The sequence below is a fragment of the Lepus europaeus genome, chromosome 4, assembly GCF_033115175.1.
Source record: "Lepus europaeus isolate LE1 chromosome 4, mLepTim1.pri, whole genome shotgun sequence".
Taxonomy (NCBI): domain Eukaryota; kingdom Metazoa; phylum Chordata; class Mammalia; order Lagomorpha; family Leporidae; genus Lepus; species Lepus europaeus.
The window spans coordinates 14,856,667-14,870,196 of record NC_084830.1 but is presented as its reverse complement, the minus strand read 5'-3'; the positions used below and the strand labels follow the sequence as shown (position 1 = coordinate 14,870,196).

At 50.2% G+C, this 13,530-nt stretch overlaps 1 long non-coding RNA gene across 23 annotated transcripts in view; it reads left to right on the top strand.

The window, feature by feature from the left end:
• Positions 1-13,530, top strand: part of LOC133757518 (uncharacterized) — a 261,209-nt gene that overhangs the window by 62,668 nt on the left and 185,011 nt on the right. For 3 of the 23 annotated variants that reach the window (XR_009865671.1, XR_009865668.1, XR_009865681.1), the window contains one exon: positions 7,839-7,986. The exons of the other annotated variants lie outside the window; for them this stretch is intronic. This is a non-coding gene — a long non-coding RNA (uncharacterized LOC133757518). The remainder of the gene's footprint in view (positions 1-7,838; positions 7,987-13,530) is intronic. 23 annotated transcript variants of the gene reach the window in all.

Genomic DNA, 13,530 nt, shown 5'->3' with positions numbered 1-13,530 from the left:
CTTGCTTCCAGGTGAAAAATGAACTTTGTGGACAGCTCTTGGGGCTGTGCAGTCTCATTTTATTTCTCATTTTTTATGCGGATGTGGTGGGCAGTGTGGGCCTGGTGCAGGGAGCTGGGCAGACCTAAGACCTGAGGTGTCATCCTTCATGGGAGCTTCTCTTGGATGTGAACTTTCCAGAGGCCCAAGGTCACCCACCCAGCATCCCCTCATGAAACTACTGCGCAGCTGCTGCTGAGTCTAAGCCAGGCCTTTGCTGAGGGTGGCTGGTGCACCTGACACTGTTAGAAAAGGAAGAGAGAAGAGGGCAACCTGTGGTCCCCTTGACACTGGTTTGTGTCCCTGTGGTTCTCTTTGTTCTCATCCACTCACACTTTTCCTGTGGATTTTTAAGGTAACTTTTTCTTGTTAAAAAGAAATGTTTGGGGCCAGCGCTGTGGCATGGTGGGCTACACTTCCGCCTGTGGCGCCGACATCCCATTTGGATGCTAGTTCCAGTCCCAGCTGCTTCTCTTCCAATCAGCTTTTTGGTATGGCCAGGGAAAGCAGTAGATGATAGCCCAAGTGCTTAGGCCCCTGCACCCACATGAAGAAGCTCCTGGCTCCTGGCTTTGGATCAGCCCCAGCTGTGGCCATTTGGGGAGTGAACCAGAGGGTGGAAGACCTTTTTCTCTGTCTCTTCCTCTCTCTGTCTGTAACTCTGCCTCTCTAATAATAAAAAAAAAAAAAACTTTATAAAAATATTTTCTTTAAAAAGAATTGTGTACCATTTATATACAAGGCAACTGTCTAAGTCATTGGCAAATATTACATCCTTTAATGGAGTCCCATGGTAGGTCCTGTGTAGTGGAAGCTGGGTCGGAAGTGGAGTAGCTGGGACATGAACCAGGCTCTGTGATATGAATTCAGGCACGTGGAGTGTCCTTGGCTTAGTCCATTGTGCCACAATGCCCACCCTTAGAGGTTCTGTTCTGTTAATGGTCTTATGGCTCTGATTTTGTATCCCTTTCCTATTTTCTTTTGATATATTTATCTTTTTAGTGTCATCTCTTTACTTTTGAAAAGTTTACAAAACCTTTAGAATGATTTAAAATTCCCCTAAGCAGAGCCATGGGCACTGTGTGTTCTTCACACATACTTTGGCGTTCAGGAGTAGCTTCTCTGGCTGAGGTTAGTAATGTGTGGCTTTGGACTATGCTGATGGCCAAGGTGATCCTGACAAGAAAGCTGGGCAGCAGGTGCACATTGGACAGCAGTGAGTCCACAAGTTTGCAAGGTGCGTATCATATATTATAATGAATTGTTTAGTTACTCAATAGTGAATCATGAAGTTGGCATTCTTACTCTTTAATATTAAATAGCAGGATGGCGATGCTATCACGTATTACTTATTTAAGTCTCATTACTTAGTATTATGCTTTGTGGTGTTTAATATCGAAAGTCAGAGAGATGCAGCTATTAGGCAGTGCTGTTTTCTGCTGAGCTCTTTTTCCTTCTCTTGATTTCCTGAGAACTTAAGGATCTGATTGCATTATTGCCTGCAAGGTTGAGAGTATTTGTCATTTACAAAATATATTTATAACAGAATGACATGGTACACAACTGTACTGAGTTGAATATGTTCCCTCTCCAACTTTAATTCATATCTATAGGAACCTTGGAATCTGATGTTACTTGGGTGTAGGGTCTTTGCTGATGTAACTACTTGAGATGAGGCCATACAAATTTGTGTGGGACCCAAACCCATGACTGATGTCCTTCAGGGAATGGGGAGGATACCTAGAGACAGACACAGGATAAAGGCCGTGTAACAACAGAGGCCCAGGAGCCAGCTGTGTGGTATAGTGGGTTAAGATGCCACCTGCCAAAGCCATCATCCCATGTGGGCACTGGCTCACGTCTGGCTGCTTCACTTGCTATCCACCAACCTGCTAATGGCCTGGGAAAAGCATCGGAAGAGTACTCAAGTACTGAAGAACCTACATGGGAGACCTGGAAGAAGATATGGACATCTGGGGACTGAACCAGTGGATGGAAGGTCCCGCCTCTTTCTCTGTCTCTGTCTCCGTCTCTGTTTCTGGAATTCTTTCAAATAAATGGATGAATCTTTAAACAAAGCAAAACAGTGGGGCCCATGTGGGAGTGATGCAGCTGCAAGAACACCAAGGGTTGCAGAGCCACCAGAGGTAGCAAGAGACAGACCAGGACTCCTCCTTAGAGCTTCTGGAGGGGAGCCCAGCCCTGCTGACACCTGGAGTTTGAACTTCCAGCCCCTAGAACTGAGAGAGGGAAGATTTCTGTGGTTGTTGCCCATCTAATTCGTAGCAGCCCTAGCCAGCTCAGACAGTGACCAGCACAGAATTATACTCCCTCTGTGGTGGGAGGTGGAGCCGGAGAGGGAGCAGCACCCTTCCCCGTCACATGTGGGTGCTCAGTAAATATTTGCTGCATGGAGGAAACACAGAGCATACAGTGGAACTGGTCGTTTCATTCCACATTCCCTGGCCAAAGCTCTGGGGGCTCCTGAAACGTCTAGACAAACATCCTCTTTGGCTGGAGGAAGCTCCTTTTCCCGCTTGTTAGCTCTGGGATCTCAGGGAGGGCGCTTAGCGTCTGCAGGCCCCTGTGGCCTTCATAGAGCACAGTGCTGCCTGGGTGGTGGCGATGATTAAATGTGATGATGCACGTGGAGCCCAGCACATACCCTGAGAATGTGAGCCCTAATGATTTTTATTGTTTGCCAGAAGATGAGTGGTGTTGCTGAATATGCCCTGTTCCTTAACTCTGTAACCACCACTCACGTCTCCCTCTGTCTTCCTCCTCCTCCTCCTCCCGCTCTGTGCAGTGACTGAGAAGGGCAGGGAGTGCAGAATTGACCCATGTCCTCATGAATTGTCTTTCAGATGCCCCCGTAGGTGACTTGAGTAGCCATGCCCTGTCCACCTCCTCTGCAAGGAGAAAAATAAGGACTGAGAGAGCAAAGCAAAAGGCTGCAGTGCCACGGAGGTGACGGGTCAGTGCCAGACTCTGGGCTCCTCCAGACATGCCAGGAGGCCTGTGTCGGAAGTTGGTGCACTGTGGCAGGTGGTGCTGCACCAGGTGTTGGCCCGGGCTTAGCACATACAACTGCTCTCTGTTGATCTGATACCCAAGAGTGTGCCGATGGCTGACAGCTCAGCAGTGGTGTGGCTTTCACTTGTGGGGGTGGGTTCTGGAGATGTGTTCTAGCCTGCCTTTGTTGCTATAAACAAATACCTGAGACCCAGACTGGGTCATTTATGAAAATAGAAGTTTATTTGGCTCAGGGCTGTAGAGGCTCGGAAGTCCAAGAGAGACTATAGCATAGCGTGGCAGAGGCATCACGCAGAAGGCAGAGCAAGGACGCTGGCTCGGGTCCCTCCTCTCCTTATGAAGAAGTCACTAATGAGGCTTGAGGCTCCACCCTCGAGACTGCCTCGAATCCTAAGGACCCTCAAAGGTCCCACCAACAAATAGCCTCAGCATAGGAATCTGACGATTCAGTTTCCAACACATGAACTTCCAATCACAGCAGCACCTGAACTCTGAGAACCAAGTGGACGTTAGGGAGAAGAGGGACATTCTGTCTCCCCCGCCAGGCAAGCTCCCCAAGGTTTGATCACTCCCATTGTGGGTCTCCCTTGCTGATCTATATCCTTTGGATGGAAGAGTTTTGAGGAAGCCTTGGACATTAGCCTTGGACTTTCCATCTGACCAATTCAAAAACATTTTTTTAAAAGGATTTATTTGGAAGGCAGAGGGAGATGGATCTTCCATCTGCTGGTTCACTCCTCAAATGGCAGCAACAGCCAGGGATAAACCAGGCTGAAGCCAGGAGCCAGAACTCCATCCAAGTCTCTCCTGTGAGTGGCAGGGGCCCAAGTACCTGGACTGTCCTCTGCTGATTTCCCAGGTGCATTAGCAGGGAGCTGGATTGGAAGTGGAGCAGCCAGGACTTGAACTGGCACTCATAGGGTGCTGGCATCATGGGCAGCTTGACCTGCTGTACCACAACACTGACCCCTAAACAGTTCTCGTTCATAGACAGGAAGTCTGGTCTCAAGAGAAGTTTTTTAGGTTTGGTGGCTGTTTGCCAGCTGGGAAACAACCGTGTTCTCCCCTCCTGCCTACCCTGCCTCCTGTTCCTGGCTAGTTGTGCCAGTTCATGTGGGTGGGTGGGGGGCAGGTAGATTCAGGTGAGACACACCTAGGCAGGCAGCTTCACCCTCTGGATCTGTGAGATGTCTGCCAGCTGATAGGGCCTGTGCTTGCAACACTTGGCCAGGGACTGGACATGCTGGACTTCTGGTGCCCACGGACCCCACTCCTGTCTGTCTGGAAGCAGAACATCGGCTGAAGTGTGTGGCTGCCCCTTCAGTGCAGGGCATGCTGTCATGAAAAGAAGCAATCAGGGCACAGCTCTTTGAGGGTTTTTGCCCAAGAATTATTCTCAAGTTTAGAGAACACCTAAAAATTCTAGCACCGGACACTGATTCAAAACCAAAAGAGAGCAATGCATGTGTGGTTTCTTTTCTGATTGTAATAAAAACATATGCCCTTAAAAAAATATAGAAGGTGGGCCGGTGCCATGGCTAATCCTCCGCCTGCATCACCGGCACTCCCGGTTCTAGTCCCGGTTGGGGCACTGGTTCTGTCTCAGTTGCTCCTCTTCCAGTCCAGCTCTCTGCTGTGGCCCGGGAAGGCAGTGGAGGATGGCCCAAGTACTTGGGCCCTGCACCCACATGAGAGACCAGGAGGAAGCACCTGGCTCCTGGCTTCGGATCGGCATGGCGTGCCAGCCATAGCAGCCATTTAGGGAGTGAACCAACGGAAGGAAGACCTTTCTCTCTCTCTCTCTCTCTTTCACTGTCTAACTCTGCCTGTATATATATATATATATATATATATATATATATATATAGGGCATATATATATATATATATATATACATATATATAGAAGGTAAACCAGAGAAGTGACCTTTTCATATGTGTTGGTCCTGTGCTTTGGCAGAGAATTTTAGTGGAAGGCGTGAAAACCCTGGCTTGATCAGATTGGTTTCTTTGGGCATCTCATGGGGAGACAGTCCTGCTGTTGTGGAGGGCCACCCGAGTCCAGCTGATGTGTGATCTCAGTTAGGTCCAAGGCCCCAAGGGTCTTTGTGGGCTCTTGTTTCCAATCCAGCCTTCGAGGAATCAGACACATGAGGGCTCTGTGGCTGGAGAAGCCCTGCCCACCCCCAGCCTGCTGCTGGCTGTGCACTGCACTGTAGACTTACGTGGCTCTGCCATGCTCCTGCCCTCTCACTTGCTACCATTAGGCTGCTCAGCTGTCCTGCCTGGGTGAGCCGAGGACACAGAGCAGCAGGCGTCCACGTGGAGCACCTGTAAATCTCAAGCCTGGGCCTGCTGCTAGCCTCTGGGCAGGTCCAACCAAGGTTTTAGGGAAAGTCTGGGCTGGTTCAAACCTAATGCATTCTTGTAGACACCTGAAGGTTCCCAGGGTGCAGAGCTGACTTCCCTTCAGCTTGCTCCCCTGCTCCGTGCCAGAGCCCCAGTTCACTGGGCACTTCGAATTAACAAGGAGGGTGGCACCTTCTGATCCTCAGCTCACTTGGAACACCAGGAGAAAGGAGCCCTTTTTCCATTTGGGGAAGCACAGGGACTGTGTCTATTTCGCATGCACATTCTTGGCCACTGAGAGCTCATTGTGGCAGCTTTCACCTTCACACTTGGGGCTGCATTGGTAAGAAGAATAGCTAGCATTTAGTGCGCATTTTCTGTGGAAGGCACCTGCTGTGCACATTGTGTGGATTACCTCATTTGTACCCCCAGCAGCCCCCTGAGGCAAGAGCAGCTGTTAATTTCCAAGGAGGAAGGTGAAGTCTTTAAATGCCAAATGGTCCTTTGGGTGCATGGGAAGTGTGGTGGAGACAGGGGCAAAGTTGGCCTTTCTAACCATGGGTGCTACATCCGTGGGCTCAACAAACTTCAGACTGAAAATATTTGGGAAAAAAAATACTGTACTCAATATGTACAGACTTTCCATTATTCCTTGAACTATTTACATATAACATTTATACTATATTAGGTATTATAAGTAATCTAAAGATTCTTTTGAAAAACAGGTTTATTTATGTATTTATTAGAGAGAGAGACAGAGAGAGAGCACTTGCATCACCCGGTTTACTCCCCAAATGCCTGCATTGGCTGGGGCTGGGCCAAGCTGAAGCCAGGAGTTAAAAACTCCATCTGGATCTCCCAAGCAGCAGGTAATGGGAACCTTAGTGCTTGGACCATCCCTAGCTACCTCCCGGGCACATTAGCAGGAAGCTGGATCGGAAGCAGAGGTTGGACTTGAATCAACGCTCTGATATGGGATACAGATATTCCAGGGCTTAACCCTGGGCTTAACCGCTGCAGCACAGCGTCTACCCCTAGAGTTGACTTAAAGTAGTTGGAGGATGCTGGCGCCGTGGCTTAACAGGCTAATCCTCCGCCTTGCGGCGCCGGCATACTGGGTTCTAGTCCCGGTTGGGGCGCCGGATTCTATCCCGGTTGCCTCCCTTCCAGGCCAGCTCTCTGCTATGGCCCGGGAAGGCAGTGGAGGATGGCCCAAGTCCTTGGGCCCTGCACCTGCATGGGAGACCAGGAAAAGCACCTGGCTCCTGGTTTCGGATCAGCGAGATGCGCCGGCCGCAGCGGCCATTGGAGGGTGAACCAACGGCAAAAAGGAAGACCTTTCTCTCTGTCTCTCTCTCACTGTCCACTCTGCCTGTCAAAAAAAACAAAAAACCAAAAAAACAAAAGTAGTTGGAGGATGTGTATAGGTTCTAGGCAGATGCTGCACTGTCTTATATGAAGGACTTGAGCATCCTCGGGATTTGGCATCTGTAGGGTGAGGAGCACCTGTGGCTCTTGAGGTTACAGAGCCTGAACTTCCACGGAGGGGACTGCCCACAGACCCTTTCTGCACACCTCTGATAACTCCTTCTGTGAGCCAGTGAGTGAGTGCTGTCCACTTTCGTTCTGGAGTCTGTTGTCACCTCTTCATTAAAAACGATCTCCACCATCCTGGCCAGGCACAGTGCCTAATACACAGTAGGTTTTCTGCATATGTCCAGTAGATGAAAATTCAGCATGAACATGAATTGAGCACCTAATGGCTGCCAGACAGCTGCAGTATTAGGTTCTGAGAGACAGAGAATGTAGGGGCATATAGTTCTTGTCCTCACAGCTCACAGCTTTGTCATGGAGGAAGCTCAGGGTGTCAGTGTGGGGCTTGGGAGATGGAGAAAATAAAGCCTCTGAGCTTTGGGAACTTCTCAGTTCTGCATGTTGGATGGCAAAGCTGGAGTGAGTGGGCCAGAGCAGTGGTGGTTTGGGGTTTAAAATGGATAATGCATTGTGCTTCGGGAGTACCAAGAGGGGACAGCAATGGGGATAATGAAAACACTGGGCTTTGTAGGACTAGTAGAAGCTCACCAAAGGGTTCACAGGTCCAGAGGAGTGTAGTGCATGCCATGTGCTGTGTGGTCAGAGTGCAGGTGGTTGGAGCTGAAACTGAATTCAGGAGCTTGGACAGTAGGGGCCACAGTCCCAGTTCATCTTATTATCACCTTGGTGACTGGTGTTGTTGAGACTGGTACTTGCCTCGTTGGGGTATTGATCCATGCTGGAGCTCTTGGTGTGCAGCAGCTCTGAGCTAGAAAGTGCTCCCTGGCTGGTAGCTGTGGGTGTATCCTTAGCCCCATGGTGAATCAGGTTGGGGGCAGCGTGGTGATGCGATGAGATGTGCATGTCATCCTGTTCTTCCCAAAGGAACGACTTCAGTCTTCACCATCTATGGCAACCCATCCCTTCCTCCATGTGCAGCCTGCAGGAAGATGACTGAGTCTCAGCCTCCTGCGGCCTCGGGGCTGTGGCCTGGGCCCTCCCCACGCCCTGTGGAGTTTTGGTTGCCCCGCAGGTATGTGTGTGCGTGGCTCATGGGCTGGGTAGTGCCTGCCAGAGCAGGTGCTATTGCCCTCACTATAGCCTGCTCTGGATATAACCCTTTGGGTGATTGAGTATTTATAGGAGGGGGAGGGATGAGGGGAGCGTCTCTGCTTGCTGGACCGTGGTGGTTTTGAAGAGAACTCAAGAGTACTGGGTTTTGGTCCTGACTCACCAACATGCCCTGTAGAGAGCTGCCTCCTTTCACCTGCTGGTCTGGGTTCCTTCCCCCAGTAGCACTGAGAGAGCCAGGATGGGCAGCAAGAAGAGGGGGGGCCTGCCATCCCCGCCTCTCACCCTTTCTCTTCGCTCTCCTTCTTGCTCACCCTCTGAACCTGTGGTTCCATATCTGAGGATCCAACCAAACACAGATAAAAATACGTGGAAAAGACTGTCATGTCTGAACTCAACAGGTACAGACTTTCTCTTCTTATTCCTTAAGCAGTACAGGGTGGAAGCACTTGCACAGCCTTCACGTTGTGTTGTGTGTTATAAGCAACCTGGAGGTGACTTAAATTAGGAGAAAGTGCACAGGTTCTGTGCAAGTCTTATACCATTGTGTGTCAGGGACTTGAGCGTCTGTGGATTGCGGCACCTTCGGGTTCTGGCCGCATCTCTCAGACGACTTTCTGAGCCTCTGTTTCCTTGCCTGTAAAACCAGCAGCAGAAAGGGCCGTCAAAGGATAGCAGGTGGTCAGGCCGAGCCCTGTGAGTAGTACATGCTCCGTGATCTCTTTTCCTTCTCTTCGTTGTTTTCATTCTCTTCCTCCCTCCCAAACCACTTGGAGTTTCCACGATTTAGAACGTACTCCTTGGCTTTCCTTGGGCAAGGCCTCCTGTCTACCCCCTACGACCCCTGCACAAGGCTGCTTCTAGTAACTGCCTCTCAGGCTGGTGCGTACTGCATACTCCCAGCAACAGCCTGGTATCCTTTTTTTTTTTTTTTTTTAAAGATTTATTTATTTATTTGAAAGAGTTACACAGAGAGAGAAGGAGAGGTGCAGTGAGAGAGAGAAAGAGAGAGAGAGAGAGAGGTCTTCCATCTGCTGGTTCACTTCCCAATTGACTGCAATGGCTAGAGCTGTGCTGATCCAAAACCAGGAGCCAGGAGCTTCTTCCGAGTCTCCTACCAGTGCACAAGGGCCCAAGGACTTGGCCATCTTCTGCTGCTTTCCCAGGCCACAGTAGAGAGCTGGATTGGAGGTGGAGCAGCCGGGACTTGAACCAGCACCCATATGGGATGCCAGCACTACAGGCAGTGGCTTTACCCGCTACGCCACAGTGCCAGCCCCCTGGTGTCCTCTTACTCTATCAGTGTGCCTGCCTGCGGAGGAGAGAGGCCTTCCCTGAGCAGTGCACCCTCAGCAACAGTGCTTCTCTCTGCTGAGCTATCCCACCCCAGAGATGTTGAGCAGAATTGCTGCAGAGGGCCTGGGGTCTGCTCTGCCAGAGCCCCTGGGTGGTTCTTAGACACCTGGGCTGAGACCATTGACCAAGAGACTGAGACTGGGGTGCCATTCATGAGACCGATACTGGGTAAATAGGATGGCCCCAAACAGTATACATATGCATGCATGTATGTATATATTTGTGAATGTGTGTATATGTATGTGTATTGTGTGAGTGCAGATGTATGTGTCTTTGTAAACGTGTATATGTGTGTGGCCATGTGTGTACCTCTGTACACATGTGGGTGTGTGTATGTGTATGCATGTGTGTGAATGTGTGCACCTATGTATGTGTGAATATAGATGTCTATATGTGCATTTATTTACCTAAATATGTGTGTTCTTGTGCATATGTGTATCTGTGTTTCTCTGTATCTGTATGTGTATATGTGCACACGTGTCTCTGTACATATGCACACACATGTGTGTGCACATGTGTGCATCCCTGTGTGCCTGTGTGTGTTTATAGCTCATTATTTGTGTATACATGAATGTGTGTCTGTGTAAACGAACACTTATGTATATGTGTGTCTGCATGTCTGTGTTTCAGTGTGCTTGTGTATATGAGTGTCTCCATGTGTGCATGTCTCTCTGTGTATATGTTTGAGTGTATGCATGTGTGCATCCCTGTGTGCCTGTGTTTATAGCTCTATATTTGTGTGTATATGTATGTACATGTGTGTATACATGTACACGTGTGTGTATGTGTGTTTAGATGTGCCTTGTATGAGTGTGTCTACATCTCTTTGTGTCTGAGTATGTGCATGTGTGCATCCCTGTGTGCTTGTGTGTCTGTGTTTATAGCTCTGTGTTTGTGTGTATACGTATGTATGTGTGTCTATATACATGTACATGTTTGTATGTGTGTCTGTGTGTGTTTAGGTGTGCCCTGTATAGGAGTGTGTCTGCGTGTGCTTGTCTGTGTCTATGTTTGAGTGTGTGCACGTGTGCATCCCTGTGTGCCTGTGTCTGTGTTTATATATCATTATTTATGTGTATATGTATGTACATGTGTGTCTTGTACATGCACACATTTTTGTGTGTCTGTATGTGTGTGTCTGTGTGCCTGTGTGCCTTTGTATTCGAGTGTGTCTACGTGTGCATGTCTGTGTCTATGTTTGAGTGTGTGCATCCCTGTGTGCCTGTGTGTCTGTGTTTATGTGTATATGTATGTTCATGTATGTCTTGTACATGTACACATGTTTGTGTGTTTCTGTGTGCCTGTTTGAGTGTGTCTATGTGTGCATGTCTCTCTGTGTCTGTGTTTGAGTGTGTGCATGTGTACATCCCTGTGTGCTTGTGTGTCTGTGTTTATAGCTCTATATTTGTGTGTATACGAATGTATGTGTGACTATATACATGCACACATGTTTGTATGTGTGTCTGTATGTGTGTTTAGGTGTGCCCTGTATGTCAGTGTGTCTACATGTGCATGTCTCTCTGTGTTTGAGTGTGCATCCCTGTGTGTCTGTGTTTATACATCATTATTTATGTGTGTATGTGTGTTCATGTGTGTATTGTATATGTACACATGTTTGTGTGTCTGTGTGTTTCTGTGTGCCTGTGTATAAGAGTGTGTCTACGTGTGCATGTCTGTCTGTGTCTGTGTTTGTGTGCATGTGTGCATCTCTGTGTGTGTGTGTGCTGTCACACCTGGCTTGCTATGCCTCCTGGCTCCCACGGAGCTGTAGTCTCAGGCTCCCCACATTGGGGCTCTGCTCTGCATCCTGACAGGTTTGAATTCCTGCCCTTTTTGGAGGGAGTGTCTTCCCCCCCCCTTCTCCTTTGACAGTTCCTTTCCCTAGGTCCTGTTCTCAGGGGCTCCCAGGAAAGGACAGCAGTGGAATTTGCCTTCTGAGGGAGGAGGAGGGTGGGAGCCGGGAGCCACTAGACGTTCCCAGGCCACTTGCTGGAAGTGGGAGGCCACCCCTTGCTCTGTGCAGCCGCGCGGTGCTGTCACCCCCTGCCGCCCTGCAACCGGCCTGGATGGACGCGCGCCCTGTGGGCAAGGTGAATTGCTGCCGGCTGCACACAGCAGAGGCGCCTCTGTGACTGGAGGGGAGGACCTGCTTCCGCGCCAGTCACAAGTGCATTCCGAAGTCAGCAGCGTGACCTCCCGGAAGCCCAGCTGATCCAGGTGTTCAGGAGGAGTCGGAACAAAGGTGGTGATTATGGGATGTATGGAGCTCAGGTTAGCAGAGTGGCATGGTAGAAAGCTCAGTGCTGAGCTGCAAGTCTGGCTGAGGAAGCTCCTGGGAGAGGGGGGGACCAGGGTGCTCAGAAGGTGCCCCCAATCCTAAAGTGAGGCAGGGTGTGGTGCGGATGGGCCCTGAGGGGTCTTGTGTTCCAGTGGTCCTCGGTCCAAGTTGATCCTCGTTAGCCTTACGAACTGGGCCAGGTGCCCACACTGCCCACATTGCTGTCTCTAACTTTGGACTATGCGATTTGTTTGAAGGGCTGTGTGGGTTAATGGGGTTAAAATTGGGAGTTAAAGGGGGATTCTTCTGTAACTGGCGATTATTAAATACCACTTCCTCTGTCATCCTTATTTTTTTTTTTTTTTTGACAGGCAGAGTGGACAGTGAGAGAGAGACAGAGAGAAAGGTCTTCCTTTTTGCCTTTGGTTCACCCTCCTATGGCCGCCGCGGTAGGCGCGCTGCAGCCGGCGCACCGCGCTGTTCCGAAGGCAGGAGCCAGGTGCTTATCCTGGTCTCCCATGGGTGCAGGGCCCAAGCACTTGGGCCATCCTCCACTGCACTCCCTGGCCACAGCAGAGAGCTGGCCTGGAAGAGGGGCAACCGGGACAGGATCGGTGCCCCGACCGGGACTAGAACCCGGTGTGCCGGCGCCGCAAGGCGGAGGATTAGCCTAGTGAGCCGTGGCGCCGGCTATCATCCTTATTTTAAGAATCAACCTCTCCCCCCTACTCTGAGGGTCTTTCTGCTTCTTCCTGTTGTACTTCTCAGGACTGCATGGTGCCTCTAGGAGACAGCTCGTGTCTTGAGCATGCCGCCTGCTGTTGGGATGGGGTTTGGTGTTTTTTATTTATTTTTATTTTTATTTTTTGACCGGCAGAGTGGACAGTGAGAGAGACAGAGAGAAAGGTCTTCCTTTTGCCATTGGTTCACCCCCCAATGGCCGCCATGGCCGGCGCACCACGCTGATCCGAAGCCAGGAGCCAGGTGCTTCTCCTGGTCTCCCATGGGGTACAGGACCCAAGCACTTGGGCCATCCTCCACTGCCTTCCCGGGCCACAGCAGACAGCTGGCCTGGAAGAGGGGCAACCAGGACAGAATCTGGTGCCCCGACCGGGACTAGAACCTGGGGTGCCGGCGCCGCAGGCGGAAGATTAGCCTATTGAGCTGCGGCGCTGGCCGGGGTTTGGTGTTTTCTTTACTGGTTTGCTTCTCATAGACCTAGTTCTGGAATGTGATGTGAGGGTGTTGCTGGCACCTGGAGCATCGATGTTCTGAGTCTTGGCGCTAAGGGCGCTGTTCTGTGGGGAGCTGTCTGCTGAGCCCTGTGTGATGGCCGTGTTCCCTGGCACCTTGTCCCATTGCTCATGGGGACTGGAGGGATGTTTGCGCCTTTGCTGACCTTTCTCTGAGCGGCTTTGTGGACAAAGGCAAACAAAAGGAACTAAAAAAAAACCAAAAAAACAAAAACCCACAAATGCTGAAAGTTTGTCGTCTGGAGGAGAAACATGTTCATGACTGTTCTCAGCCATTGCAGCATCTTAATCACCCTCAGGCTTAAGGTTGGAGGACCATGGAGGTGAACACTGAGTGAGAGCTTCTCCATTGTTGAGGACCTACTATGTGTGAGGGCTTCACCTGGGTCATCACTGATTTTCTCCCTAACTCAGCAGGGCAGGACTCACTTTGCAGCCGGGGCTTAGAATCTGAGAACTGGAACCTAAGCTTCCGTTGTGAGCGCTCGGGCTGGAATTCTCACCTTGTCTGTGCAGTGCTGGCCTGTTGCTTGGTCTCCCATGCCTGTTTCTTCGCTCCCTCTCTCCTCCCCTGCCTGCCTCTGTCCATTTGCTTGCCTGCCTCTCTTTCTCCTAGAAC